The following is a 25,622-nucleotide window of genomic DNA, read 5'->3' as shown; positions in this document are numbered from 1 at the left end:
TTCTCTCTGCTTTCAATTGATATATGTTCAGGGCATACAAACCAATTTCAAGACCTAAGGGGAAAATCTTGAAGAAGAACATTTGCAAGAATAAATTATTTAACATAGTTCAGTGCAAAATATAAATTATTCTGAACTCAGTAGAATCATCTACATCTCCATGGACAGAACAAAGGAGAATGGCAAGTTGTACATGTGTGTGTTTGCATCTCAAAAGTCAAAATATTTCTTAATATAGACATAAACTGGATAATCTGAAATTCTAAATACTACACTATAATAAATGTATGCAGATGAAATCGACTCATGCATCATTTACCAAAAAATATATATCTTCTAGTATTAATATTTATCAGCAGAACAAGCACTCTAGCTCCCATTAAAATTTAACATAATATTTATAACAGCAAAATATTAAAATTTATCAAAATATAGCATGACTAAAAATGTAACACTAATAATGAGTTTTTGTGTTTCTCCTTCATTCTACTAATATTACCTACTGCCTACTTTTTACCAGGCCCAGGTTAACTGATTACTGCCTCGTAGAATGCTCTGAACCATAATTTCAAAAATTAAGAAAGAGAGAGAATCCTCCCATTTCAATAATATGAGAAAGCAGACACTATAAAATGTGGCAAATAAAATTAACTGGGTATTCTACTAGACCACTGGGAATGTCACAGTGATCAAAGGAGATAAAATCATTCTCATGGTTTCTATAGTCTGTTGAAGGAAGCATTTCTATACCAGTATGAAATGATCCTTCTTTTCACTTCTTAATTCTCCACTGATATGAGAATAACAAATATCAACAATGTGATTTTTGAAAGTCAAATACTGAAGAATGTGGGATTTATTTATTTGTCCAGATGAAATTTACTGAGATTTTGCCCATATCCCCTGGTACACATTGCTTTCATAAGGCCAAAGGTGGCTCAGCAGTAAAGAATCTGCCTGCCAATGCAGGAAACATAGGAGATGCAGGTTTTATCCCTGGGTCAGGAAGATGCACTGGAGGAGGAAATGACAACCTACTCCAGTATTCTTGCCTAGAGAATCCCATGGACAGAGGAGCCTGGAGGGGTCACAAAGAGTTAGGCACAACTGAGCAACAGAGCACACACACAAAGGTGTCTAACTGCAAGCGCCTGTAACTCTTCACCTGAGTGCATTTTTAGGGCCAACTGGGATGGCCTGAAGTGCTAGGGAGTCCACACCTTTAGATGTAAACTTCAACCCCACTTGAGAATTAGAAAATAGTAGCTCCGTCCCCTCACTCCTTGAGTGAGATCATTCTGAGTTCCATATGCACACCATCTCCCAGAGATGCCCACAGGGATTAGGCGCCAATTGCCCATGGAGGTAACTGCTTATAAATGCACTCTGCATCAGCATCGGGCTTCCCAGGTGGCGCAGTGGTAAAGAATCCGCCTGCCAACGCAGGAGACGCAAGAGACACGGGGTTCAGTCCCCACAGGAAGATCCCCTGGAGTAGGTAATGGCAATCTGCTCCAGTATTCTTGCCTGGAGAATTCCAGGAACAGAGGAGCCTGGTGGGCTACAGTCCATGGGATCGCAAGAGTCGGACACAGCTGAGCGACAGAGCATGAATCAGCATCTTTCTTTTTCCTGTACTGTATATGGCTCAAGCACCTCCATCTAACTCTTTCTGAGGAGGAGGCCTTTAGGACATTCTCTTCACAGACAGTTACTGCTGTCATTGGAAAAGGCTAGTAATATCTTTGAAAACTTCTGTGCTGGATATCTTCTGTAATTTGGGAGTGACGGTGGGGGTGAGAGGATTTGGATTCTTTATAGAAATGGGGATGGTAGGATCCTGGGATGCAGAAGCAAAACAGCAGCACTTGACTGGCTGAGACAAGATGGACATAATTACCGCAATGGATAGCAAAACCGAAATGTCAACCAAAGTGTTTTGACCTACTGTGTTCTAAAGATGATGGTTAATGGATCATGATATTCTTTTTTTTTTAATTTATTTTTATTTATAACACAAATTTTAAAGGTGACTTTCAATTTATAGTTATTATAAAATATTGGCTATATTTGCCAATACAGTTGTACAATATATCCTTGAGCCTATCTTACATCCAATAGTTTGTACCTCCCACTGGTAACCATTAGTTTGTTCTATATATCTGTGACTCTGCTTTTTTGTTGTTGTATTATTGTTTAGATTCTACATATAAGTGATATTATACAGCATTTCTCTTTCTCTGTCTGGCTAATTTCACTTAGCATAATATCTTCCAAGTCCATCCATGTTGCTGCAAAGGTGAGATTTTCATTCTTTTTTTCTGTTCCAAGTAGTATTTCATCATATAAATATACCACATCTTCTTTATCCATTCAGCTATTGATGGACACTTAGGTTGCCTTCATATCTTGACAACTGTAAATAGTGCTGCTATGAACACTGGGATGCATGTATATTTCCAAATTAATCTTTTTGTTTTCTACATATATATATACCCAGGAGAATTGCTGGGTCATATGGTACTTTTATTTTCAGTTTTGAGAAATCTCCACACTGTTTTTCACAGTGGCTGCACCAATTTACATTTCCACTGACAGTGTGCAAGGGTTCCCCTTTCTCCACATCCGCACCAACATTTCTCACTTGTGTTCTTTTTGATGATAGTCAATCCGACAGGTGTGAGGTGATATCTCATTGCAGTGTTAATTTGCATTTCGTGATGATGAGCCTCTTTTCACGTACCTGTTGGCCATCTGCATTTCCTCTTTTTTTATAATTTATTTATTTTTGGCTGCATTGGGTCTTTGTTACTGCACACAGGCTTTTTCTAGTTACAGAGAATAGGGGCTACTCTTAGATGTTGTGCATGGGCCTCTCACAGTGGTGGCTTCTCTTGTTGCAGAACACAGGCTCTAGGTGAATGGGCTTCAGTAGTTGTAGCACAGGGGCTCATTAATTGTGGCTTGTGGGCCCGAGAGCATGCACATTTCAGTAGCTGTCACATGAGGGCTCAATAGTTATGGCTCATGGGCTCTAGATGCTGGCTCAGTAGTTGTGGTGCATGGGCCCAGTTTTCCATGCCATGTGGAATCCTCCTGGACTAGGGATTGAACATGTGTCCCCTGCACTGGCAGGTGGACTCCCATCCACTGTACCACCAGGGAAGTTCCTGTATTTCCTCTTGGGAAAAATGTCTATTAAGTACTGCCCTATTTTTCAATTGGGTTCTGTGTTTTCTTGATGTTGAGTTGCATGAGCTATTTATTAACCCCTTATTCATCATATCATTGGCAAATACTTTCCCCCATTCCGTAGGCTGTCATTTTGTTTGTTTTTTTTTTTCCAAAGTCAGTTCCCTTTATTAAATGTTCATTTTTCACAGACCAGAAATACAAAATAAAAGTAGAAATAGGCCCCGGTTAGGAGCTACAGACCTGCCCTCACAGGACCCCTGCCTGCAGCAACTTGTACAGGACAAGCAGCAGCTACACCCCAAAGGCCAGGAAGGCAGGGGGTGCAGTGGGATCCGGCCCTGCCCTGCCCCCCACCCGATGTCTCCCCAGATTATAAAGAGCCATCTTCTGAAGCCGAAGCCGCAGGGTGAGACACCTCCCCTGCGGCCCCAGGGAAGTGCAGGTCAATGGTCTCCTTTGCTGTGCAAAGGCTTGTAAGTTTAATTAGGCCCCATTTGCTTATTTTTGCTTTTATTTCCTTTACTTTAGGAGATGTATCAAAAAAAAAATATTGCTATGATTTACATCAGAGTGTTTGTCCACTATTTACAAAAGCCAGGACACGGAAGCAACTTTGATGTCCATCAACAGATGAATAGATAAAGAAGATGTGGTAGATACATATAATGGAATATTCAGTTCAGTTCAGTCGCTCAGTCATGTCCGACTCTTTGCGACCCCATGAATTGCAGCACACCAGGCCTCCCTGTCCATCACTAACTCCCGGAGTCTACCCAAACCCATGTTCATCAAGTCGGTGATGCCATCCAACTATCTCATCCTCTGTCATCCCCTTCTCCTCCCGCCCCCAATCCTACCCAGCATTAGGGTCTTTTCCAATGAGTCAACCCTTCGCATGAGGTGGCCAAAGTATTAGAGTTATCAGACCTTCCAATGAATACCCAGGATTGATCTCTTTTAGGATGGATTGATTGGATCTCCTTGCAGTCCAAGGGACTCTCAAGAGTCTTCTCCAACACCACAGTTCAAAAGCATCAATTCTGCGGTGCTCAGCTTTCTTCACCGTCCAACTCTCACATCCATACATGACCACTGGAAAAACCATATCCTTGACTAGATGGACTTTTGTTGGCAAAGTAATGTCTCTGCTTTTAAATATGGAATGTCTCTGCTTTTAAAAATGGAATATTACTCAACCATAAAAATGAACGAAATTGGGTCACCTGTAGTGATGTGGATGAATGCAAAGACTGTCATACAGAGTGAAGTAAGTCAGAAAGAGAAAAACAAGTATCATGTATTAACACAAAAATACGGAATCTAGAAAAATGGTACTGTTAAACCTATTTGCAGGGCAGGAATAGAGAAGAGACTTATAGACAAAGGGGTGGAGGGAGGACAGGGTGGGACAAATTGAGAAAGTGGCACTAACACATATAAATGACCATGTGGAAAACAGATAGCTAGTGGGAAGTTGCTATATACCACAGGGAGCTGAGCTCAGGGCTCTGTGATGACCTAGAGGGGTGGGAGTGGGAGGGAGGTACAAGAGGAGGGGATATATGTATACTTACAGCTTATTTGTGTTGCTGTACAGCAGAATCTAACAGAACATTGTAAACGAATTATACTCCAAATTAAAAAAATACATTTAAAAAAAGCATTCTGTGTTTTCATCTAGGAATTTTATGACATATGGTCTTACATTTAAGTCTTCAATCCATTTTGAGTTTATTTTTGTATATGGTGTGAGAGAATGTTCTAATTTCATTTTCTGCCTGTAGCTATCCAGTTTTCCCAGCACTACTTACTAAAGAGACTGCCTTTTTTATGCATTGTATGTCCTTGCCTCCTTTGTTATAGATTAATTGATCATAAGTGTGTGGGTTTATATATCCTATATATATAAACTGGGTTTTTTTATATGTCCTGGGCTATCTATCCTATTATACTGATCTGTGTTTGTTGTGCCATTAATATACCATTCTGATTAATGCAGTTTTGTAGTATAGTCCAAAATCAAAGAGCATGATTTTGCCAGCTCTGTTCTTTTTTGTCAAGATTGTTTTGGCTATTCAGGTTCTTTTGTGTTTCCATACAAATTTTAAAATTATTCATTATGTTTCCATGAAAAATTTCATTGGTATTTTGATAGGGATTGTATTTAATCTGTAGATTGCTTTGGGTAGTATGGTCATTGTAACAATACTAATTCTTCCAATCCAAGAATACAGAATATCTTTCCATCTGTTTGGGCTTTCTTCAATTCGTTTCATCAGTGTTTTATAGTTTTCAGAGGGAGTATAGGTCTTTTGACCCTTTATTTAGATTTTTCCAAGGTATTTTTTTTGATGCAATGGTAAGTGGGATTTTTTTCTTTAATATCTCTTCCTGCTGCTTCATTGTCAGTGAATGCAACAGATTTCACTTTTCACTTTCATGCATTGGAGAAGGAAATGGCAACCCACTCCAGTACTCTTGCCTGGAAAATCCCATGGATAGAGGAGCCTGGTGGGCTGGTGTCTATGGGGTTGCACAGTCGGACACGACTGAAGCGACTTAGCAGCAGCAGCAGCAGCAGCGGCAGAGCATTCTCTCTGAAAGCAGTAGAATACACATTCTTTTCAAGTGCACATGGAACATTCTCCAGGATAGATCACACGCTAGACTACAAAACAAACCTTGGCAAATTTAAGAGAACTAAAATCATATCAAGCATCTTTTCTGATCACAGTGTTAAGAGATTAGAAATCAACTACAAGAAAAAAAACTTCAAAAAAACCCACAAACACGTGAAGGCTAAATAACATGCTAATTGATCCCTGAAGAAATAAAACAGGAAATAAAAAAATCCCTAGAGACAAATGAAAATGAAAACACAATGATCCAAAATCTACAGCTCACAACAAAAGCACTTCTAAGAAGGATGTTTATAGTTATAGAAGCTTACTTCAAAAAACAAGAAAAATCTCAAATAAAAAAACCTAATGTTACACCAAAGCAACTAGAGAAAGACAAACAAACCCAAAGTTAATAGAAGGAAAGAAATCAAAACGATCAGAGCAGAAATAAATAAAGACTAAAAAAAGATCAATGAAACTAAAAGGTAGTTCTTTGAAAAGGTAAACAAAATTGATAAAACTGTAGCCAGATTCATCAAGAAAAAAAAAAAAGGGAGAGGGTCCAAATCAATAGAATTAGAAATGAAAAAGGAGAAGTTACAACCAAAACCACAGAAATACAAAGGATCATAAGAGACTGCTAGGAGCAACCATAGACCAGTAAAATGGATAACCTAGAAGAATGGACAAATTCTTAGAAAGGAACAATCTCCCAAGACTGAACCAGGAAGAAATAGAAAATATGAATGAAATTGAATCAGTAATTTTAAAACTCTCAACAAACAAAAGTCTAGAATCAGAGGGCTTCACAGGTTACTTCTACCAAACATTTAAAGAAGAGTTAACACCTCACTTTCTCAAATTATTACAAAACATTGCAGAGGAAGGAGCACTTCCAAAGTCATTCTGGAGACCAGAATCACCCTGATACCAAAACCAGACAAAGATATCACAAATGAACACAGATGCAAAAATTCTCAGCAAAATACCAGCAAATCAAATCCAACAATACGTTAAAAAAGATTATACACCATGATCAAGTGGACTTTATCTCAGGGATGCAAGAATTTTTCAATATACACAAATCAATGTGATATATCACATCAATAAATTGAAGAATAAAAACCATATGGTCATATCAATAGATATGAAAAAAATTTTGACAAAGTTTAACATAATTTATGATTAAAATCTCTAGAAAGTGGGCATAGAGGGAACATACCTCAACATAATAAAGGCCTTATATGCAAAGCTATAGCTAACATCATAAACAATGTTGAAAATCTGCCCATTCGTCTCTCCCAACCTCCTTGCAACCATTAATGTACTTTTTATCTCTATGGATATTCTGGGCATTTCATATAAATGGAATCATAAAACATGTGGCCTTTGTGACTGACTGCTTTCTCTTGGTATAATTATTTTAAAGTGTCAACTGTGTTATAGAATAAGCCAGTGCTTGATTTTTTTTATCCATTTTATGGATATTTTGTTTATCCACTTAAACATTTTGTTTGCCCACTTATCAGAAGTATCTTCCATAGTGGCTGCACCATTTTAAAGTTCCTGCAGCAATGTAACAGTGTTCCAAACTCTCCACAACCTCATCAACACTTATTATGCCTTCATCTTTATTTTGGCTGTCCTAGAAGGAAATAGTAACCCACTCCAGTATTCTTGCCTAGGAAATCCCACAGACAGAGGAGCCTGGCAGGCTACAGTCCATGGGGTCACAAGAGTCAGACATGACTTAGTGACTAAACAACAACAACAGGAAGTGTGAAATAGTATACAATTGTGACTTTAATTTGTATTTCTTAATGGTTAATGATGTAGATCATATTTCCATGTGCTTGTAAGTCTATTCATGTATTTTTTTAGAGATATTTCTATTTGAATCTTTTGCCCACTTTGAAAGTAAGGTTGTCTTTTTGTTGTTGAGTTTTAAGAGTTCTCTGTACCAAATATATGATTCACAAACTTCTATGAGCCATCTTTTTCACTTTCTTGATTGTGTCACTGCAACACAATCTTTTACTTTGATAAATTACAATTTATCTATTTTTTTCTTTTGTTGCTTATGCTTTTGGAATCATATCTAAGAAGTCACTGCCTAATACAAGATCCTGAAGATTTACTCCTATGTTTTCTTTCAAGAGTTTTACAGCTTTAACCCTTACACTTAGGTCTATTATACGTTTTGAGTTATTAATTTTTGAATACAATATGAGTTGGAAGTCCAACTTCATTCTTCTAAATGAGTATCTATAGATTTTCCAGAACCATTTTCTGAAAATACTATTCTTTCCTTCATTGAATTGTCTTGCTGCTGTTGCTGATCAGTTGCTAAGTTGTGTTCGACTTTCTGAGACCCCATGGACTACAGTATGCTAGGCTTCCTTGTCCTTCACTATCTCCTGGAATTTGCTCAAACTCATGTCCATTGAGTCGGTGATGCCATCCAACCATCTCATCTCATTCTCTGTCACCCCCTTCTCCTCCTGCCTTCAATCTTTCCCAGCATCAGGGTCTTTTCCAGTGAGTCAGCTCTTTGCATCAGGTGACAAAGTACTGAAGCTTTAGCTTTAGCATCAATCCTTCCAATGAATATTCAAGGTTGATTTCCTTTAGGATTGACTGGTGGGATCTCCTTGCAGTCCAAGGGACTCTCAAGAGTTTTCTCCAGCACCACAATTCGAAGGCATCAATTATTCGGTGCTCAGTCTTCTTGGTCCAACTCTCATATCTGTACCTGACTACCGGAAAATAATAGCTTTGACTATGTGCCAGACCTTTGCTGGCAAAATGATGTCTCTGTTGTTTAATAGCCTGTCTAGGTTTGTCATAGCTTTTCATAGTTTGTCATGGCTTGTCTTGGGACCCTTGTAAAAAAAAAAAAAAAAAGCAAACAAGTTTTTGTTTACATACTCAAAAATATCATGAGTTAGCAAAAAAAGGTCTGAAATCAGCCACCACATTTAGTGCTCACCATCACTCTGCAAGGTTATGCAACTATTGTTATCCTTAGTTTACATATTAAGAAGGACAAGCTGAAGCTTTTTAAATGATTTGCCAAAAATTGCACGACGATTAATGAAAAAATTAGAATTCAAATTGTTGGACTCTAGACTTGGTTTTCTGACTAAGCTCAATTTTAAAAAGAATTAATGATAAAACCTTTTCTGATCTTCCAACCACACATGATAATGTCCTCCTATACATTAAGAAAAAAAAATACCAAACATGTTCTTGGCACATGGTATGCATTTACTTGATATTATACCCCCTCACATTTAGTCTCTGATGTTCCATAGTTTTTCATGGCACATTCTTTTGACAATTACCTTAGGCTATAGTTTTAATACTGTCTTATTTCCTCTGCTAGATTTATAAGTACTTGAAAGCAGACTTGAGATCCCCTGATTTCCTCAGCAATTGATATACTTCAATCTGATGGATCATTGAACCCCTCTCCCTGTACCTTCTCCCCAAAGGTGATATTTGCCTTACCTTGGTCATTATTTGTGATCTTTATTTTCCCAGTCATCTAAAAGTCATGGCTAGTGGAATCCCGAGATTACTATTTCTCACCTACTTATTATCTCTTGAGTGACTTCCAGCCACCAAACAATTATCTTTTCAGATCTGGGAACAGCACTATCCACCTTCTCAGACCAGACCTAGACTCCACCACTATTGTAACTTTCATTCATACATTTCTCCTCGATTACCACCATCCTAATGTCTAACAATATCCTTCATGCCCCTAGCAGAAAAGGGTACTCCTTGCACAATGTACACATGAACTGATTTATAAACTGGTGTGGTCTTGTGATCCTGTTTCTCAAAGTTCCAACAGACCAGCTGCTCCTGTATTCCAACCAATCAAACATTAAGGATTTGTGAAACATCAACTATTTGGATCACATGTGCCAGTCACTATGAGAAATATTTAGTATCTATATGTCAACTAACACTGGAACTTATTTTTTGTTCCTTTCTAATTCCATTAAGATCATGATTCCTTATTCTGAAGTAATACACTGCAGATTTATGACAGAATTAACTCAAAAATTTGATAGCAATATTGTACCATCTGGTTAAAAGTCTTATTCTTTTTCTGTGGGTTGTTCCTGTTACTCAACACAACAGAAGGGTATCAAGGATATCATACTACTTGGGCTACACATCATATATTTTGAACCAGCAAGATGAATGCAACTGATATAATTGGTTAATCCAGAGTATGAGCTCCCCTATTAAGTGGCGAACTCTTGAAAGTCAATTACCAAGTTTTATTTATTTGTGCCTCCTGTATATAAATATTTTGCTGAATCAATTAGGGAACAATATAAAATTAAAGTGCTAATATGAGTAGTATAAAGCAAACTCCTATGAAACTTGGATAGGGAATATATTCTAATTTCCAGAACTGATTATATGAAATGCACTATTTTCACACTGTCATCAACATTATGGTAATATGGAGACAGGACTCCAAAATAAATACGAATAACTTCAAAAACAACACACGAAACTTCTATTGAAAATTTTATAGTTACTCTATGTCCCTTAGAGTCATTAACATTGATTTAGGTTCAGTATTTCTCATTGCTCCCCAAACTAACATTTTGCCCATTTTGAAAAATATTTCATGAAGGTATACTCTACGGAAATTACTTGTCTTTCTTTCATTTATTAACATGGACTTTGTCCAGATGGCTCTATTCTGAGTAATTTAGCAGTATTATTTGAAATACATGAATTTTTTAGTCTCTTTTCCACCTGACATTCCAGTTACCCAGCTTACCCTAGATTCCATTGCCTTTCAAAAAAATTATGATCAGTGTGTTTTGAAAAATAATGAATATTTCTTTAATGGGTAGGCATCTAGACCTTCACTGCCTCTTACATCTTCTTCAGCTCTGTTCCTTTAATACTTCCTGAATGACTAAATGGAAAATTAATTTTAAAAAGTTAGATTTCTATTAAAAAGAGTCTTATGCAAGTATATTCATAATATCTTTTCCTTCCAAAAAGGATTAAAAATGCCTTACAAAAAATAAGAAACATAAAATAAAATTAATACAATAGAAATAGAAGTGGAAAACTAGCATTGAGGAGAGTAGGAAAGTAGAGAGTCAATATAGTAAGTGAACTTAGTTATAATTTTCCTGACATCCCAAACTAAAAGGGATATCTAATATGTTATACAATGTGCAACATCAGTGAGGAGGAAATAAATTCTCCAAAGCATAAAAAGAGTGATTAGTCCAAAAAGTGTAATAATTTTCCAAAATACCTTAAGGTAGAAGTAATACCTTGCCATTCCTTTAGCTCAAAAAATATTAAGCATGTAATTCAAGGACTTACACTAAGCATTGTACTGAATATCAAGATGCAAAAAACCCTAGACCCTACGTATAGAATATGTATAATCCAGCTGGACAAAAAGGGGTGTGCTTATAAAAGCAAATGACAGGAAGGCCTATGTATTTTAAACGTGAAATGAGTTCTGCAGCCATTAAGAGCTGAGAAACTGAGAAACTGAGAGGAAAGAGAGACCGCTGTTTCAGGCTTAATAAGATAACCACATGACAAGCGACGTTAAAATTAGTCCTAGGATTTGGGCATGCAGAGCAGAATGTTATTGGGCATCCTATGGGCAGAGATGAGGTCAGAATTCAGGGTATGAGGGCAAGCCTAATGATGCAAACAAATTTTAGTATCTAAGAAAACTGACCAAGTTTGATTTTCAGAGATCCAAGCCCAGTAGAAAGACATAGGAGAAGTTTCAATCCAAAAATACATTCACACTCAGGTTTCAGTTCTCAAGCCAGCTATCTAGTAACAAGTGAAGAATGGGGTTTCACCCAAAAGACCTGAAGCCTTGTCTGTTTTCAGACTCCTTGGAAGGAGTGCATAAGAAAGAGTCAGAGTGGGTGCTTCTCGAAGTGAGGCAATGGTCCCCAGAGGCTGGTACCTGCTCAGAAAAACAACTCTGGGAGCCACCTTTTGGGAACCAGTAACCCTCAAATCAATTCCAGGTTTGTTCAGAGAATAGCAAATGAGATAACAAAGGGTCTGGAAGTGACTGCAAGTGAGCACTTTTTAAAGAATCGATCATATTTGTGTTAAAGGTAAGGAGATTAAGAGGAGTATAATAGTTACCTTCAGATATTTTAAAGGGTTGCCATGTTTATCTGTGTGTGCATGCACACTCAGTGGTGTCTGACTCTTGGTGACCCCATGGACTGTAACCTGCCAGGCTCCTCTGTCCATGGGATTCTCCAGGAAAGAATTCTGGAGTGGGTTGCCATTTCCTACTCCAGGGGATCTTCCAGACCCAGGGATCGAACCTGCATCTCCTGCATTGGCAGGCGGATTCTTTACCACTGCACCACCTGGGAAGCCCTATGTATATCTATAAATGTAAATCATTTTATTCTCCATTTGTGCATTACTACCTAGTTTTTAAGCATTAAATATATAATCTCAGTTCAAATTTTTCTTAATGGAATGAACTATCTATTTTAAAAACAAATGAGTTTTCCATCCGAAGAGCTGGAAGTTAGATGACCCTCTGTTAGAAATGCTATAGATGATATTCTGACACCAAATCACTTTCAAGTATCTCTGCTCTATCTTCTGTAAGTTTCATAGTTTCAACACTACCTTACTTTCAACCAAGGAATATCTTGATCCCTCTTACACACACCAGCTTTTCGTAATAGATCTGACAATACTTTACACTTGGTCAGGGAAGAATGTTTCATAGCGCATTCCTGATCCTCCTGACTTGAAGCCCTCCTAATCATTGAAAACCAAGGCTAAAAGAGGTCTGATAACTCACGTGAAGTCACAAGGTTAGTTAATGGTGGAGCTGCAATATCAACACTCCAAAGTCTTAGTGATTCTCTTTCCACTCGACCATTCTTCCTCTCTTGCAGGAGGAGGAACCCATGAGGGAGGCGTATTGTAAGGCAAGTGCAAGGGACAGAAAGCATATCCATGTTGAATGAGAATCCAGGCAGGACACAAACCAGTCACTTTTTCAAAACTAGGGTATTTCCTTGCAGAATGCTGAGCTATCTCATTTCCTATTTGCTTTGTCCACACACAGACAAGCAGTCATCTTCAAAACTGGAAGCATATACCCTAAGTGAAAGTGTTAGTCGCTCAGTCGTGTCCAACTCTTTGAGATTCCATGGACTGTAGCTCACCAGGCTTCTCTATCCATGGGATTCTCCAGGCAAGAATACTGGAGTGGGTAGCCATTCCTTTCTCTACAGGACCTTCCCGACCCAGGGATTGAACTCAGGTCTCCCTCATTGCAGGCAGATTCTTTACCGTCTGCTCCACCAGGGAAGTCCCAAGAATACTGGAGTGGATGCTAAGCAACACACAAAACAACCCATCGGGATGAGAAAAGAATACAGTAAAAATTCTATTTATATTAATTTTAATATAACCCATCTGTACTATTTTTATATATTTATATATATACATATAATGCATTGTTAGAGATGCATGTGTATATAGTTTATGTATTAATATACACATATTGAAGATATGCTCAAGAAGCAATCATTAAAGTTTAGAGACCACTGTTGTTTTTTTTAAAGATATTTTGATGCAGACTGTTTTTTAAAATCTTTATTGAATTTGTTACAACATTGCTTCTGCTTTATGTTTTGGTTTTTGGACCCCAAGGCATGTGCTCCCTGACCAGGAATCAAACCCATACCCCTCCACTGGAGGGCAAAGTCTTAACCACTGGACCTCCAGAGACATCCCTAGAGACCGCTGGTTTTAAAACAAACTATGCATGAGATGCATCTGCAATGTTCACTGCATTCCTGAGTTGCTGCCTTCAAATATTTTTCCCTTGGTTACACAAAACAAAAGAAAATATATACCCTTTATAATTAGCTCTAACTGGTTACCTCCAAAATGTCCCAAGGTACAAAATACATCAGAGATTTACCTCAAGGCTCAGAACTGCAGAGCAAAAGGTGGACATCACAGGTAATGGCTCGATTTCAGCAGAGACAAAGTCCTGATGTCAAGGTTGAGCAATGGTTGAAACAAAATAATCAGGCTGTTTGTATCTCCTCAGGGCACAAGCAACAGACTGGATTTCCATCTGTTTTGAGATTAGAGGACCATATTCACCTCTTGAACTGCATCTACAAAAGGAGCAAGAACCTGTTGGTAAGTCAGTATTTTATCACTCCTCACAAAGTATACAGAATGTGTCTGAGACAAAAAATGAGCTGAAATACATGTAGAAAGAAATTTTCTCATAAAAATTCATGGAAAAGGATAACCTTACTCAGCCACAGCGTCCACTGCATTTTGCTGGAAGAATTCTAATATGAGGAATCGCTGAGGGTCACTAGTTCTTCCAAGTGATGGTGTTCCCAAGTGGGGAGGACATAAGTCACTTGGAGCCCTCCAGGTCTGACCCCAAACCCAGTCTGATCCACACTTCATGTGGATCATGAGCCCTAAGCCCTGCAGGGCTTGGGACTTCTAAGAATGCTTTCTCAGAAGGCAGCTTTTAGCTTCTTGCATCAAAACTTCAAAATGAACTAAAAGAACCTTTTCCTCATGTGAAGTAAAGCCAGTTACAAGCCGGTAAGGCAACAGGGATCAGCAAAATCAAGGTTCAAACTAGATGTCGGAAACAATGGGAACAACATGGGTGAGAAGAGACGTTATGCTCGCTCTCTAACGAATGAATTAATAAGGTCTACAGGAGACTTCCCTGGTGGTCCAGTGGTGGAAAGTCTGCCTGCCAATGCAGGGGACATGGGTTTGATGCCTAGTCCAGGAAGATCCTGGACATGTTGCAGGGCAACTAAGCCTGTGCACCACAACTACTGAAGTCCACATGCCCCAGAGCCTGTGCTCCTCAACAAGGGAAGACACTGCAATGAGAAGCCCGCACACCACAACAAAGAACAGCGCCAGCTGGCCAAAACTAGAGAGCTTGTGTGCAGCAACGAGGACTCAGCACAGTCAAAAATAAAAAAATAAAATAAATACATAATAAACACAACCTTCTTTAAAAAGAAAAAAAAAGATCTGCAAATAGAACCAACTATGGCTCCTTTACAAAAATGCAGTTCCTAAATGAGAGTGGTAGAGAGTCTCAGAAAGCCAGGCTTAGAGGCTAAGCTATTGGCACAATGCCCCAATTATACCGTAGATCTTCCCCGGTGAAGATGCCACCGTTTGCCACACCTGGGCAAGGGACCCCACAGTTTTCCCCACTGATGCTGTCACTGGACCTCGATCCTGCAGTCTCTTCTTTCGACCCTCACCAGGCTGGATGCCCCACAACACCTGTTGCTTAAAGCCATTAGTTTCTGAACTGAAGTCTCTCATGAGTGAGTCTGATTGCTAGGAGCTTAGGTCACACACCTGAGATACAACTGCAAGGGAAAGACCAATAACTGACTTCTACCTTGAGGACGGAGTAATCGTAAGTTGGGGAAGTTTCCAAACATCAAAAGGCGTTCACAGTTGCCAGAGGCCACCACTTCAAATAGGTATCACATTGGAAATGAGCTATAGCACCTTACTACCAGGCACTGCCTGACATCTGGGGTGGGATCCAGTGAGACAGCCTCCCATTTGGCCAGATCAAGCTCTTCTCAGTGGGGTCGAAGGGTGTGCCTACACCTTTTAATACAACTGGCATGAGGCAATAGTGTGCAAACAGAGAAGTGCTTGTCCAGTGTCAGATTATTAGCCTTTAGCTGTGGAAAACACTAGGTCAAGAGTTTAAGCCAAAGCACAGGCTCAGTGCACATCTTATCTAATTTTGAAGAAATGGATAGGTTCAGATAAGCAGCTATTTTGATTTAATAAAGTTGCAGTTTAAACCCTCAAGTTGAGGCAAGTTTCAGTTCAGTTCAGTTCAGTTGCTCAGTGGTGTCCAACTGTTTGCGACCCCATGAACCACAGCACGCCAGGCCTCCCTGTCCATCACCAACTCCCAGAGTCCACCCAAACCCATGTCCATTGAGTCGGTGATGCCATCCAACCATCTCATCCTCTGCCATCCCCTTCTCCTCCTGCCATGCTACTATTTTTCTTCACTGTGAAAATAAATATCAGGCTACACATATACGATTATGAAGAGAAAGTTGCAAGTATAGAGTCCTGGGCTGTGGGCTCAGTCTGATATTTATCAGGTGAAGAACTGTATTATGGCTTTAAGATATATTCCAAGGATTTTTTTCATGGCAAAATAGATATTTCTGTCCATTTCTATCCTCATAAATTATTCAAAAATGGCAGAAAGTGTTAAGAATCAAAACTACAAACTTCACCTTTGGTAAAAAGAGAAGACAGCTAAACCACAATAAATGAAAATGGAAAGGAAATGAGAGAAGTGGCAAAAACAAAGTGGAGCACAAAATGTTAGTGCCCAGAGATTTGCAACATGAATGATGAATAATGCTATTTACTCACAGAAAGTCTCACAAGAAAGGCTCAAGAGACTCACAGGATGAAGCTTATAACACAAAGTGATGTGAAGAGCTGTGGTAAAAAACCTCAGAAAATGGATGAGGATTATATAAGCAACAGTTGAAATGCCTCCTTTCCTTAATCCACCATGCGTAGAAAAAGAACAATCAGAAAATAAGGAAAAAGAAATAATGCACTAAAATAGAAGATACAGCCAAGAAGCACAACAGAATGGAGGGAGAGGACTGAATGCTGGACAAAAACAGAAAAACCAGGAAATGAGAAGATGACTTCAAGAGGCCCCATATTCTACTAATGGAATTTACAGAGTGAAACAATAAAAAAAAGTTGGGAGGAATTTATCAAAGAAAGACTACTAAAACTTTTCACTTAACTGAACACAGGAGCCTCCAGATTGAAAGCACCCACTAGATACAAAGCTCATTGAATAAAAACAGGCCCATACCAAGACACATCATTTTGAAATGTGAAACAATGAAATCATAAATACTTCCAGAGAGGAAAAATTAGACCACATACAAAGGATAAAAAAGAATGACACTTGACAGGTAATCAACAACATTTAAAGTTAGAAACAATGGAACAATTCCTTCAAGGAGGAAAGATCATTTTGAATTGTAAATCCTACCCCAAATCAAATTATGAATTAGAAATGAAGATATAACAAGCACATTTTCACACACACAATGCCTCAGAAATTTATTGTCCAAATACTTTTCTCAAAAACCACCTAAGGGCTACAATGACATAAGTGGGGAAAAAACCAAAAAAGAAAAAGACACAGGGTACAGAAAGCAAGGAACAGGAAGACACTCAAAGGTAAACCCCAGGATAAACCCCAGGATGCCAAGAAGGCTAGAGAACACCATTCGGATTGAAACAAGAAGCTGAAAAACTCCTTCAAGGGCAAACGAGAATCTCATTGATGACCTCATTCAATTCAAATACAGGAAACTGTATTGAAAAGCCATGGAAGGTAATGAAAATACCTAGTAATGGTTACAAGTTCAGTTCAGTTCAGTCGCTCAGTCGTGTGCGACTCTTTGCGACCCCATGAACCACAGCACACCAGGGCTCCCTGTCCATCACCAACTCCCAGAGTCCACCCAAACCCATGTCCATTGAGTCCGTGATGCCATCCAACCATCTCATCCTCTGTCGTCCCCTTCTCCTCCTGCCCCCAAGCCTTCCCAGCATCAGGGTCTTTTCCAATGAGTCAACTCTTCACATCAGGTGGCCAAAGTATTGGAGTTTCAGCTTCAACATCAGTCCTTCCAATGAACACCCAGGGCTGATCTTCTTTAGGATGGACTGGTTGGATCTCCCTGCAGTCCAGGGGACTCTCAAGAGCCTTCTCCAACACCACAGTTCAAAAGCATCAATTCTTTGGTGCTCAGCTTTCTTAATAGTCCAGCTCTCACATCCATACATGACCACTGGAAAAACCATAGCCTTGACTGTATGGACCTTTGTTGGCAAAGTAATGTTTCTGCTTTTTAATTTGCTGTCTAGGTTGGTCATAACTTTCCTTCCAAGGAGTAAGCGTCTTTTAATTTCATGGCTGCAATCACCATCAGCAGTGATTTTGGAGCCCCCCAAAATAAGTCTGACACTGTTTCCACTGTTTCCCCATCTATTTCCCATGAAGTGATGGGACCAGATGCCATGATCTTAGTTTTCTGAATGTTGAGCTTTAAGCCAACTTTTTCACTCTCCTCTCTCACTTTCATCAAGAGGCCTTTTAGTTCCTCTTCACTTTCTGCTATAGGGGGGGTGTCATCTGCATATCTCAGGTTATTGATATTTCTCCCGGCAATCTTGATTACAGCTTGTGCTTCTTCCAGCCCAGCGTTTCTCATGATGTACTCTGCATATAAGTTAAATAAGCAGGGGTACAATATACAGCAGTGACGTATTCCTTTTCCTATTTGGAACCAGTCTGTTGTTCCATGTCCAGTTCTAACTGTTGCTTCCTGACCTGAATACAGGTTTCTCAAGAGGCAGGTCAGGTGGTCTGGTATTCCCATCTCTTTCAGAATTTTCCACAGTCAAAGGGTTTGGCATAGTCAATAAAGCAGAAATAGATGTTTTTCTGGAGCTCTCTTGCTTTTTCGATGATCCAGCAGATGTTGGCAATTTGATCTCTGGTTCCTCTGCCTTTTCTAAATCCAGCTTGAACATCTGGAAGTTCACGGTTCACGTATTGCTGAAGTCTGGCTTGGAGAATTTTGAGCATTACTTTACTAGCGTGTGAGATGAGTGCAATTGTGCAGTAGTTTGAGCACTGTTTGGCATTGCCTTTCTTTGGGATTGGGATGGAAACTGACCTTTTCCAGTCCTGTGGCCACTTCTGAGTTTTCCAAATTTGCTGGCATATTGAGTGCAGCATTTTCACAGCATCATCTTTGAGGATTTGAAATAGCTCAACTGGAATTCCATCACCTCTACTAGCTTTGTTCGTAGTGATGCTTTCTAAGGCCCACTTGACTTCACATTCCAGGATGTCTGGCTCTAGGTGAATGATCACACCATCGTGATTGTCTGGGTCATAAAGATCATTTTTGTAGAGTTCTTCTGTGTATTCTTGCCACCTCTTCTTAATAGCTTCTGCTTCTGTTAGGTCCATACCATTTCTATCCTTTATCGAGCCCATCTTTGCATGAAAAGTTCCCTTGGTATCTCTAATTTTCTTGAACAGATCTCTAGTCTTCCCCATTCTGTTGTTTTCCTCTATTTCTTTGCACTGATCACTGAGGAAGGCTTTCTTATCTCTCCTTGCTATTAGTTGGAACTCTGCATTCAAATGGGAATATCTTTCCTTTCCTTATTTTCTTTTCACTCTCTTCTTTTCACAGCTATTTGTAAGGCCTCCTCAGACTGCCATTTTGCTTTTTTGCATTTCTTTTCCATGGGGATGGTCTTGATCCCTGTCTCCTGTACAATGTCACGAACCTCCGTCCATAGTTCATCAGGTACTCTGTCTATCAGATCTAGTCGTTTAAATCTATTTCTCACTTCCACTGTATAATCATAAGGGACTTGATTTAGGTCATACTTGAATGGTCTAGTGGTTTTCCCTACTTTCTTCAATTTAAGTCTGAATTTGGCAATAAGGAGTTCATGATCTGAGCCACAGTCAGCTCCCGGTCTTGTTTTTGCTGTCTGTATAGAGCTTCTCCATCTTTGGCTGCAAAGAATATAATCAATCTGATTTCGGTGTTGACCATCTGGTGATGTCCATGTGTAGAGTCTTCTCTACACATGGGTACAAAGAAAACTCAAATGAAGGAAAGAGGCAATGATTAACTCCAGGAAAATATTTTTTTTTCAAGAAAAGAAATTTTAATATGTTACTGTGTCACCAGTGAACAATTTTTTGTCTACCAGTCATAATGTAAACTCTAAGTTTTGATTATCCCAAGTTGTCCTATAACTGTATTGGAAAGATGGGGTGAAAGGACTCAGAGTGTATGTAGGAAGTGGGATGACTGGGCAACAAGTCTATGTATATGACAGCTAATTCTTAATCATCCTTAGTCAAAAGTTGAGACAAAGTCTAAAATTGGTTCATCATGAAACAGTATAAACAACATTAAGAAATATGAAGATAAACACAGAAAGGAGCTACTAAAAGACTATGAAGAATTTGCCTCTGGAGAGTAGATCACATGCTAGGAATTAGGGGGAGAGATGACCATTTTCATAAGTCTTCAGCACTCTTTCAATATTTGCTTCTTCTTTGTATATTTTTATTAAAATTTAAATTACTTTTAGAAAGATATTCTCAGAGCTAGAGTTACACAGTCTTAGAACCCTTTGGAAAAGCAGTTTAAAGAGCAACAAGGCATTTTACAAGAGCTGGAGGGGTCAAGTCTGGGCTAAAGCGCCCCAGGGCTCAAAGTTCTTTCCCAGCCTAGCTCCTCCCCCATCCTCGGGACTCCTGCCAGGACCGCATGTGGCTTGGCCTCCTGCAGGCTTCCTTCACAGACCCTGCTTCCAGCCTGGGCTCTCACCCTGAGCTTCGGATTCAACAACACAGTGCCCTGTCACATGCTCCCTCCACCAAGGCCTGTATCCTGTAGTTTTCAACACCACTGAGAGACACTGAGTGCTTAGGAAGGTGACTGTGTCAAACCACGAGTTGAATCTGTGTAGCAAATAAGGATAGATAGCCCAGGATTGAAAAGGTGGGAAACAGTCTTCTGAGAAGTCCATCCAAAATGCCCAGCAGCGTATTTCTTGCTGAAAGCTTTTTAGTAATCATTGAAATTTTGTGCACTAACTCCTGCTTTATAATGGCTTAAAGGCTCCTCCTGGGGTCTTCATTAAGTATCTGATCCTGCCTATTAGCTCAATAAATCTCAAATAACATTAAATTATATGCAAGAAGAATGTTCTGATCTATGTGATGAAAAGCAACTAGCAATTTTTGCCTATCTTATGCACATTAAAGTCAGAAGTTTAGGGGATTTCTGTTTATTAATAAACTTAATATCATTGGAAAAGACCCTGAGATGCTGGGAAAGACTGAAGGACAGAGGAGAAGGGGACAACAGAGAACAAGATGGTTGGATGGCATCACTGACTCAATGGACATGAGTTTGAGCAAACTGGGCGATGGTGAAGGACAGGGAAGCCTGGCGTGCTGCAGTCTACAGGGTCATAAAAAGTTGGACACGACTGAGCAAATGAACAACAACAAAAAGGAATAAATTACCTAGCAATATTCCTCCTGGCTTCTCTAGTAGCTCAGTTGGTAAAGAATCCACCTGCAATGCAGGAGACCCTGGTTCAATTCCTGGGTCAGGAAGATCCACTGGAGAAGGGATAGGCTACCTACTCCAGTATTCTTGGGCTTCCCTGGTGGCTCAGTTGGTAAAGATTCCACCTGTAATGCAGGAGACCTGGGTTCGATCCCTGGATTGGGAAGATCCCCAGGAGAAGAGAAAGGCTACCCATTCCAGTATTCTGGCCTGGAGAATTTCAAGGACTGTACAGTCCATGGGGTCGCAAAGAGTCAGACACGACTGAGAGACTTTCACTTTCACTTTCACTCTTCCAAGATTTGTTAGGGACAGGAGCGGTAGCAGACATGAGGGTGGCCTTATGATCTGCTGCCTTCTCTCGGAGTGGAAGACATCAAAAAAGGCACAAAAGAACCTGGGAAAGAAGCCTCTGCTATTGGTTACTGAGGCCCTGACACTACAGAAGTAGAAAAGCACCAGCTCTCTTCTGATAAGATAAAGGCTGGGATAAAATGATAATATAATGTGGCAATGTGTACAATACAATATTGCCTCTAGTCTCATACACTATCTCAGCATTTGTTTGTGGAGTGAGCATAAATCTCATTCTTGATGTGAGCAGAGGTCCGGAGCCCAGATCTCAAAGTTACACCCACATGATGCACTGAGCCATGGCAGAATTTATAACTATTAGGAAAGTACCCTTCTCCTTTGGTTCCCTGGTCCCAGATCTCAAACAGAGATCTAAGTCTTGCAGGACTCAGACTGATCATTTTAAGCTCTGGTCCATAGCTGGTATCCACAGAGCATTGCTGCAGCACAACTCTTCTCTGAGAAGCCTTTGAGGAGGCATCAGCATTAGATTTGTTTTCTCATTTACCAGTTTTATGTATTCATCCCACAAATGTTTGAGTACTTTAAATGTGAGTACACAGATGAAAATGAGGTTAACTGCCTTCCGTGGGTTCTCAGATGAGTACGGGAGACGGACTTCAAACAACAGCATATGTAAGTGTGCTAACACAACTACACTTGGGATAATCAGGGTCAGAGGAGGGCTAAGAACCTCGTGAAGAGGGGGTCAGGGAAAAATTCCTGAACTATTGAAGGGTTCAAAACTAAGAAATTCTCAAGCATTCTAGAGAGAAGAAACAGAATACAAAAAGGGCAAAAAAGAAAGGGAGGTTATGGCCAGGTTGAAGACCGGAGAGTAAATTGGATTGTCTAGAGCACAAGGCACCGTGCTGGGAGATAAAAGATTTAGAGCACTGAACAGTCTGTATACCATGCTAAGAATTCAGGCTTTTTCGCCTATTACAGATGGGAAGTCAAGTGCTAAAGAAATTCAGAATTACATTTTAGAATGATCATTGTAGCATTAAAGTGAAAGATAAATTTTAGTGAGAGATAGAGGAGATTGAAAGTGCGAGTGGAGAGCTGAATTAGGAGGCAAAATGGAAAACCAAACAAACAAAAACCAAAATCTAACACAATGACAATGTGGGTGGAGATGACAGACTTCAGATTTATCCATAGCAGGGCTGTTTCTCACTCCTCCACTGCTACTGCAACAGCACATAAAACACTGACCTGCCTGAACTGGTTTTGCCTCTTTACACAGACTGTTGATTAATCAAACTGAAACAGCACACAACTTCCTTAAATAGGTTGACCAATTAATCAAACCCTGAGTTATTTTACAGACAGCAATGCACACATGCAAGATGGGAACTCAGATCTCCAAGATGACCCTAGAACCAAGAATCTTCTGTCTGGGGAGCTCCAAGAATAACAACATTGCTACCCATCCCTTTACAAAGCAAGGTGTCCGTCAATAGGGACCGTCAGGTTTCCGGCAGCAAGAGTACCATCCATGGACTGATTAGAGACTAGCCAATCAGATTTCAGTTTGTTTTCCCCTAACCCTTAAATTTTGCCCCAACCCTGGATGGAATAGACAGATTTGAGTCTTCCCTCCTCTCCTTGTTGGTCGACCTCACAATAAAGCTCTTTTGTTCCCCTCAAAAGCCATAGTATTAGATTCGATGCATGTCGGGCAGTGAGCCCTTGCTGGTAACACTGCCACACTGGGGCAAGCCATTATTATCTCTTGACTGGATTTTCACAAAAGCCTCCCAGCTGGTCTTCCCATTTTCCTCCTCGCTTTGCCTTCACCCATTCTCACTCAGCAGCCAAAATGATTCTGCTGAAACTTAGATCTGATTATGTAACTCCCCTGATTAAAATCCTCCAATGGCCTGGCATCATACTGCAAATGCAAACCAAAGCTCTTTAAATGGGCCTCAAAGTCATACAGCCTTACCCTCTCTCATCTCGCTGACCTCTTCTCCCATTACGTATCCCCAAACACACCAGGTACACTGTTGACTTAGAGATTTTTCCCTTTTACTGGAAAGATTTCCCCTCAGTATTTCTTCCCTCTCCTCCTTCAAATCTGCTCAAATGCCACCTTCTCCATAAGAGTTTCCTCATGGATGAGGGAATTTTCCAGAAAATTACCATCCTTAACACTCCCTATTCCCTTTCCCCTGTTTAATTTTGCTTATGGCTCTTTTTATCTCCCAATATACTGTATAATCGGAGAAGGCAATGGCATCCCACTCCAGTACTCTTGCCTGGAAAATCCCATGGACGGAGGAGCCTGGTAGGCTACAGTCCATGGGGTCGCTAAGAGTCGGACACGACTGAGCGACTTCACTTTCACTTTTCCCTTTCATGCACTGGAGAAGGAAATGGCAACCCACTCCAGTATTCTTGCCTGGAGAATCCCAGGGACGGTGGAGCCTGGTGGGCTGCCGTCTATGGGGTCGCACAGAGTTGGACACGACTGAAGCGACTTAGCAGCAGCAGCAGCATACTGTATAATATTTTACTTTTTTTTGTTTGTTTTTCTTCTGTGCCCTTCACTTCATCCTGGACTATAAGTTCCACGTGGGTAGTTTTGGTCATCGCTACAAATCTGCAGTGCCTAGGATGATGCCTGGTACATAGCAGATACTCAAGAGATATTTATTAAATGAATAAAAATCTAGGACGTGAAATCAGTCGGACTTGTTGACTGATAAAATGGAAGGGTTAGGAGAAGGAAAGAGTCTAGGTTGCTTTACAGGCTTTCCATTTGTCTGACTGGGAATATAAGTGATACCATTTAGTAAAACAAGAATCAGCAGATACTGTAATTAGCTCTATTTTTGACAGATTGCCTTGAAGGTACAAGGGAACCATTTGTGCCAGTTATCAATTTATTGTCTCTGAGCTCCTAAATCCACCCTTCTTGCTTTGTATGCTAAAGCCAACCCCTGTAGACAAATATCCTTTTCAAGCTGACTCAATGTTAGAGTTTATCACCAGAAAGTACTGGAGGGACCCTTTGAGATCCAAGCAGCAGAAGTGAATCAGCATGTAGAAGGCCCAGGGCGCTCACCCCAGAGCCCCTCTCAGATCAGGTCCCGTGCCCTCTGGCAAGCTTTTCCACCACTGCTTGTTCCTCTGACAGCCAAAATCTCCAAAGGGGCCTGAATCAGCCCTGGGAGGGAGGAAGGTGGCTTTCTGAAATTCTGAATTTCTTACATTTTTGCTCTTCCACAGCCCTAGAGGTAGTAGTTGCTTTCTGCATTTAATAATCTTCTACTTTTAGAGACTTATGTTTCCCTTTTGCTTCCCTGGTGGCTCAGATGGTAGAGAATCTAACCCAGGTTTGATTCCTGGGTTGGAAATTTCCCTTGGAAAGAAGGGCATGGCAACCCACTCCAGTATTCTTGCCTGGAGAATTCCATGGTAGGCTATAGTCAGTTTTTTCTATTACATATTTTCTTATTTAAATTGTGGTGTATTTTCTATCTCCTAACTGGACCCTGACCAACACAACAGCCAAGTGGAGATGCCTCTTAATGAGCTACAGACGCAGCTTTAAAGAGACATTTAAACAGGAAATTTATATGTGGAAGTCTCCAGAATACTGCTGGAATTTAAATCAAAGAGTAGACGATTAATCATGGAGAGGATAAACAACAAAGATATCAAGGGCTAAAGAGGGAGCCCTGGGTCACCATCACTGGAGGTGAGGGGAGAGGGAGAGTTAGAAAAAGCATAAAACTGGACAGTCAGGGAAAGGGGGAATTGGGAAAGTAAAGTGGAGAATAAGAAAAAGCTGAGAACTGTTCATCTCAGAGATAGAAAGAAAATCAAGAGAAGCCAGAGGCAGAGAGGGTTTCAAACAGAGCTTGATCAATAATGCAAATACTACAGGAAACTCAATTAAGTTAACTGGAAACATAAAATGAAGTTAGGACTAATCTTTTCAAGAACAATTTTAGTACAGTGGTTTGAGAAGTCAATAAAAAGAGAGGAAGTAGGCATGACAGATGTAAACCACTCTTTTACTAAACTTGAAAGATTAGGCTGCTAGAAGGGTAGCTGCTGGCACAGGAGCTCTGCAAAAAGCACCAGGGTCTCATAGCCCTCATGGCTTTCTGCTTCCCTCCTCTGTCTTCACCCAGAGGTGCCTGACCTTTAACATCTTAAGTCTCCATTTGCT

General features: G+C 40.0%; 1 protein-coding gene across 1 annotated transcript in view; it reads right to left on the bottom strand.

Moving 5' to 3' along the window:
• The window catches only part of KCNK2 (potassium two pore domain channel subfamily K member 2), a 483,277-nt gene that overhangs the window by 349,294 nt on the left and 108,361 nt on the right, over nt 1-25,622 (bottom strand). Inside the window, exon 3 of the transcript XR_014053975.1 lies at nt 13,804-14,005. The gene's annotated coding sequence lies outside the window, so the exon portion shown is untranslated. The remainder of the gene's footprint in view (nt 1-13,803; nt 14,006-25,622) is intronic.

The sequence above is a fragment of the Giraffa tippelskirchi genome, chromosome 5 (assembly GCF_054371585.1).
Source record: "Giraffa tippelskirchi isolate mGirTip1 chromosome 5, T2T-mGirTip1v1.2.pri, whole genome shotgun sequence".
NCBI lineage: Eukaryota > Metazoa > Chordata > Mammalia > Artiodactyla > Giraffidae > Giraffa > Giraffa tippelskirchi.
The sequence above is the reverse complement of the archived record's forward strand: the minus strand, read 5'-3'. Positions and strand labels throughout refer to the sequence as shown.